The following is a 6,000-nucleotide window of genomic DNA, read 5'->3' as shown; positions in this document are numbered from 1 at the left end:
TGCATAGTATTTTCCCCTCTACAGTTTAAGTCTATGGGTGCCAGCAACCAGCATTCTTTGAAATATCTTCTTTTGTGTTCAGTAGAAGAAAGACACTCATAAAGGTTTAAAACCACATGAGAGAGAGTAAATGATGATATGCATTTAATTTTTGGTTAAACTGTTTTTTAAATCTATTATGTAATTATCATCAAAATGCCACTGTTTACCTTGTTAGCACCCATAACTATTCTTGAGGTGAAAATTGAATCTGGTAATCCACAGAAAAAAGAGCTGTCGTGGTTATCTTTAACTGACGTTGGAAAAATCTAGATACAGGATTCCTTCCGTGATCATGACAGTTTGACAACTATTTTGAAGTAAAGGATTAGTTATCTAGGGAATTAAAAAAATATAAGACAAATTTCAGTCAAAAAAAGAAAAGTAAAAAGGGAAACATTTGAGTGTTTTTCTTCCTCTTGCACTGGCGTGGCGAGACCATAGTAGTATGAGACGCACATCGACGACGAACAAAAGCCCCGCCTACTCAACAGCGCATGAACGCGCACTGCACAGTGCACATCTAGAGTATCGTCTGCAAAGCGCCAATATAAACTGTCCTGATAGTGACCGGCGGCCCGGTTTTTGAGTTTGTGGTGTTGTGTGCCCGGCTGGAGCTGTCCCCATTTCACAACCCATTTCAAACACAGACCTAACACATTGGAAATAGCCGAACTAACGTTACACTGCTGCTGAACAGCAATCGTCAGTTTTACTCCCGCTCCAGAGGGCCAAGATGGCGCTGTGAGTGATATTGTTTAATTAGTCGCCAGCTGCAAAATGTTAGCAATGAAGAAGTAAAACCTGACGAAAGACCCATGTGAAAGACTGTTTTCGGTTTCAAGGTAATGTTAAAACAAAGTAATACTGTTTCTACTATGTAACAAGTCCTGAACCAGCTGAAGTTTTACAAAAACGTCAACAAAAGCAAGTAATTTCACTCTGCGGGCGGCCATCTTTGAAAAGCATTTCAGTCATGATAGTGTTTTTATTTCTAAACGTTTCAATCAAACAAACTGCATTTTTTTTATTCTGTAGTCTTGAACGTTTATGAAACGCCCAATGCCATACTGTATCCATATTAACTACACCACACTGCAAAAACACACTTGCTCTGTGTTCAACACAAGCATGTCAAATTATTAGTCTAATTATGGATAATGAGGATCTACTTCCAAAACCAGATATAAAATCTCATGTTAATTAGTTGTAAATTAATTACTGTATACAGTAAATTACCTCATCTCTCACTCACAGAGAGACTATTACAGACAGACAAATACTAACTTGAACTTATTGCTAAATGTAGCTGATTTTAATGAATGAATTAAAGTTTATCTAATTAAAAATGTACACAAAGTACATTAATACCACAAACAAATCAAACCATATAATTACCTGTCCAAAAGAAAAACTGCAAGCAAGGCATAATTTTTTAGACCCTTCCGTCCTGCAGTTTACTTCAGTGTAGAAAAGCAGCAAAACAGATAAATAAGCTTTTAGAAACCAGAAAGAGCTTTATTTCCAGCTATGTTCACACACAAGAAGAGTTTGTTTCTCAGCCTCCATAGTGCAACAGAATGACAGACAAAACACAGATTAAAAAAAGGAATTAGAAAAATAAGTAAATAAAAAAAATAAAAACAATTTTATGTGTAACAGTTTTTAAGACTTTCTTTTCTTCATTTTTCTGTGCCAGGTGCTGCTGTTGATTACCTTGGCTTGTATTCTCATTTGCTCTGCACAGCATCCTAGAACACGATGACCACATGTTATTATCTGTACAAGCAGCAGAGTGCGCAAAGGTATGAAATGATACAAATACGTATATATTGACAGCCAGGTAGGACATCCTACCAATGATTGGATTAACATATGGACATGAGTTTTCACAAAGGCGTGTAAATGTAAGTGCTGGAAGTCCAAATTCACTTGTTTATCTTGAGGGATCCTTTCTCTCTGGTATTTTTGAGAAGTTGATTTAATCTAGTGAGCGGATTTACTCAATTTTAAAGGGCACCTATGATGAAAATCATCTTCTGTAAGTTGTTTGGACAGAACTGTGTAGGTCGTTTGTCCACTGTCATACTGGAGTAATAGAAACACAATAAGGGTCTTCTAAAATTTCCTAATGTTAAAATAGGATTCAAAACCCTCCCATATTGAGGCTCACTGCAATGTGAAATATGAGTGTGGGTCCCCTGCCCACCAAATTGAATGACATCCACGTATTATCCACGTAATGTAATCAAGTACATTAAAGATGGAAAAATCGCTGTAATTCATCACAGCAGCCGTGTGTCAGTACAATTATAAAAGAAGTTAAATTGTTGACGTTAAATCAGGTTTATTTGTACATTAACATAACAGATATCCATACAGCAGTAAGTATATCTTGTTCCTGTCACATTTTCCATGCAAAAAAGTGAAAAGTTAAATGTGCAGTGTGTGTGTGTGCGTAAGCTTTGAGATGACATTGTGAGTGACTCATCATTGCAGAAAGGCTTGAATTAACTCCACAACAAATACATCAAATAATCATTGGGAAAGTTCTTACTGTAGTATTTCTCACAAACGTTACGTGAGATCTGCGTCCTTCTTGTTTGTCACTGGGTTGTTTATCTGAAGCGGTCCAAGATTAAGGCACACTCTGACAGGCACGTGATGTGAGAACAGTTGGCGAGGAGAACTAGCTCATTTGCATTAAAGGCACAGTCCGCAAAAACAGCTACAGTGTTCAGAGCAGAAAATTCCAATAATCTGAAAGCTATAATAAATAATCTGATGTGTGTTTTGAGCTGAAACTTTACAGACACGATGTGGAGACAAAAATAACTTCTCTTAAATCTTGAAAAGGGGTAAATAGGTGCTTTTTAACAGACCTCTCCATGCAATCAAAAGGCCTAAATGTTAGGCAATAAAATCAGTGCACTGATTCACTGTGCTGTGTACTATATTCACCTCAGTTATTAAGTATATTAGGTTGTTTTTGGAGTATTTATTTTGTTATAACACTATGTTTTAATTCAGGTTAATTTGTCCCACAATAATGTTCTAACTTTAAAGAAGGTGCACATTATTACATTTCAGTTATATTGATAAAAGGTTAAGGTGTGAATAGGATGGGCAGTACAGCTGTCAAGTTTATAGATAGTTGATCTGCAGTTATACAATATAATGTACTTTTTCAAAAAGCTGACATCTATTCTGTTTTTTCTCTCTTATTCAGTTTGTTTACAGTATATTTAAATTATTAATTATTTTGTTGTAGCATAAATAAATCATTGCATAAAATAATTTATTTCACTATGAATGTATTTATTACGTTTTGCTGTAGCTCACTCCTTTTTCAAAACAATAACTTGAATGAAGTTTAGCTATTATGAATTTTCTTTAGTTTTAAAATAGCTTCCCAGCACTGCAGAATACACTATCAAAACAATCCGTATGTACATGACGCCTGTATTCAATGTAGCAACAAATGTGTTGGCTATATCATACATTTTTGACATAACAAAGGTTTAGCCTAAGCACAGAGATCTAGGATGGTATTCTGGGATGCAATCCTGTGATTTTTTTGTTTACAGGCATAATCAGGGAAACAAACCACGTATGAACATCCATAGAGAATGCAATTTACAGCGATCTCATTGCCATGGCAACTGCTGAGGCGGTCAAGAAGTGATGATCACCTTAAATTTCTTACCTCGTGGATACATATTGCATTAAGATCTGTGCTAATAGAGAAAAAAATGTTCACCATTTTATATATATATATATATATATATATATATATATATATATATATATATATATATATATATATATATATTATTATTTATAATGATTAACATTTTCTTATTCACATAAACACACAATAATTTAAAAAAGGGAGACAATTTACTGTTTTCTGTTAACAGAACATTACCTATCCTAGTAAATCCCTTTACAAACCTTAATCTTTTTTCAACATCATCGTCAAATATGTTAGTCATTCCCAGCACAGAAGTTTGTTGTTTCTAAGAACAAAGAGAAGCTCTAGAAAGAGTTAAGTTTGGCATTCATTAGATGTATGTGTGTGTGTGTGTGCGTGTGCGTGCACTGGAAGATGGTTTGTTAGAGCAGGAACAGGACAATTGAGGAATGGCTGCAAGAGGTTTCCAAGGCAACCAGGTAGCCACTTCAGCTCAGCAGTAACAAAGATGCATATATATATATATATATATATATATATATATATATATATATATATATATATATATATATATATATATATACACACACATAATAAACTCAGGTTTACAGCTAAACAGTTGTTTTCATAGTTTTAATTTGTGCCAGTTCATTACATACAGGTTATTTATGCATTTCTTACTGCTTATGAATCTCAAACACACACACACACACAAATTTTGGCTTTCAGTGACCTAACAGCATCACAAGCAGGCGTTATGATTCATACTGATCTTGCCATTCATCATAATGACACTTCAACCACGCCGTCAAACTGCAGCACTGCAGGACCGTGTCGCTTCCACACAGCATTACCAGCTGTGTGTGTGTGTGTAAGAGAGAGATAGAGAAGAAAGAGGGCTTCAAAATCAGTTTATGTTGCACATCCAGTATTCTTTGTGAAATTTGGTTGGATAGATGGATAAATAGTTTGTTAATATATTGTATGAATGCAATAATATGAATTATTGATGCAAAAAAATCTATGTATTGAGAAAATAAAATTATTGAATGAAAGAGAAATGCATGCAAATATATATATATATATATATATATATATATATATATATTAGGGATGCAACAATACAGTTAGCTCACGGTTCAATACATATCTCGATTTTTTAACACTGTTTTCGGTTCGGTTCTCATGGCTTGACACATGTTTTTTTTTATTCTATAGGCAATAGAAGCAGTAAGAGGTAAACGAGAAAAAAAATTATTTATTGCAATACTCATTTTGTTTTACTTAAAAGCCAAGAAAAGTACATTAGTTCCTAGTGTATTGTATAAAAAAATGAACACTGAAATCTCAGCTCCTGGTAGCCCATGTACAAACTGGGGAACACATAAAATCCTACACTTTGAAAATAAACATACATATGAAGTTAATAAAGATAAACTGGCCTTTTCAAATAAACATATTTGTACTTAAGTAAACATAAATAAACCATCCTAATTATTTCAGTGCTGAAAAAATGCGAGACTGTAGTCTGTAACACGGATCGAGTGCTTTTTATAAAATGACAATAGCCCACATCTCCAATCACAGAAAATCTTTAGCAATAAATAAACACCCGCACTGCCTTTGTTATTTTTAGGTGTCTCTTGGAACTAGTTGGGTAGATTCAGTGAGGGATTGTTGCTATTTGGAGGACTTTATTACCTTCTCTGCTATCCTGCCTTCAGACAGTGATATTGCTTGGTGATGGCGCTACAGATGTGCAGTCATGGTTATACGTGTAAAACAATGCTTGCACACAATTATTTTTTGTTGACCGTTTTTCTTTCATTGGCATTATGCTTACCGGCAAAACCGAAATGACCTCACACCGCAGTTTTGAAGGACGCCAGCGCTTTCTCGTACTGTTGCCTCACTTTGCCAGCGCTTCCTGGTACTGTTGCCTCAGCCTCACTTCACCGCCGCTCGCAATGTTAAGGTGTGGAATGATGGTCAAGCGCCCCCTAACTTTAGAGCACAGTGATTGGATATTTACTCTAGGGAAGGAGTTTCCTCATCTCAGATCATGGACTTACACACACAGACAGTCAATTCGGGGAGATATAAATCACACATAAATTATTTAAACGCAAAACGCAGAAAACCACAATTCACAAGCGCGTATTGAACCGTGGAGGTCGTACCGTACGGTTCAATATTATATTGAGAACCTTGGCATCCCATATATATATTAGTTTTGTGCTAATTGTTGAGAGTATACTAACCAAACT

At 35.1% G+C, this 6,000-nt stretch overlaps 1 long non-coding RNA gene across 1 annotated transcript in view; it reads left to right on the top strand.

Annotated features, from left to right (window-relative positions):
* The first annotated feature begins 611 nt into the window (after nucleotides 1-611).
* Nucleotides 612-6,000, top strand: part of LOC141385556 (uncharacterized) — a 20,337-nt gene continuing 14,948 nt past the window's right edge. The window contains exons 1-2 of the long non-coding RNA XR_012406164.1: nucleotides 612-884; nucleotides 1,739-1,844. This is a non-coding gene — a long non-coding RNA (uncharacterized lncRNA). The remainder of the gene's footprint in view (nucleotides 885-1,738; nucleotides 1,845-6,000) is intronic.

The sequence above is a fragment of the Danio rerio genome, chromosome 5, assembly GCF_049306965.1.
Source record: "Danio rerio strain Tuebingen ecotype United States chromosome 5, GRCz12tu, whole genome shotgun sequence".
Lineage (NCBI taxonomy): Eukaryota > Metazoa > Chordata > Actinopteri > Cypriniformes > Danionidae > Danio > Danio rerio.
Note: the sequence above shows the minus strand (reverse complement) of the source record. Positions and strands in the feature narration are given on the sequence as shown.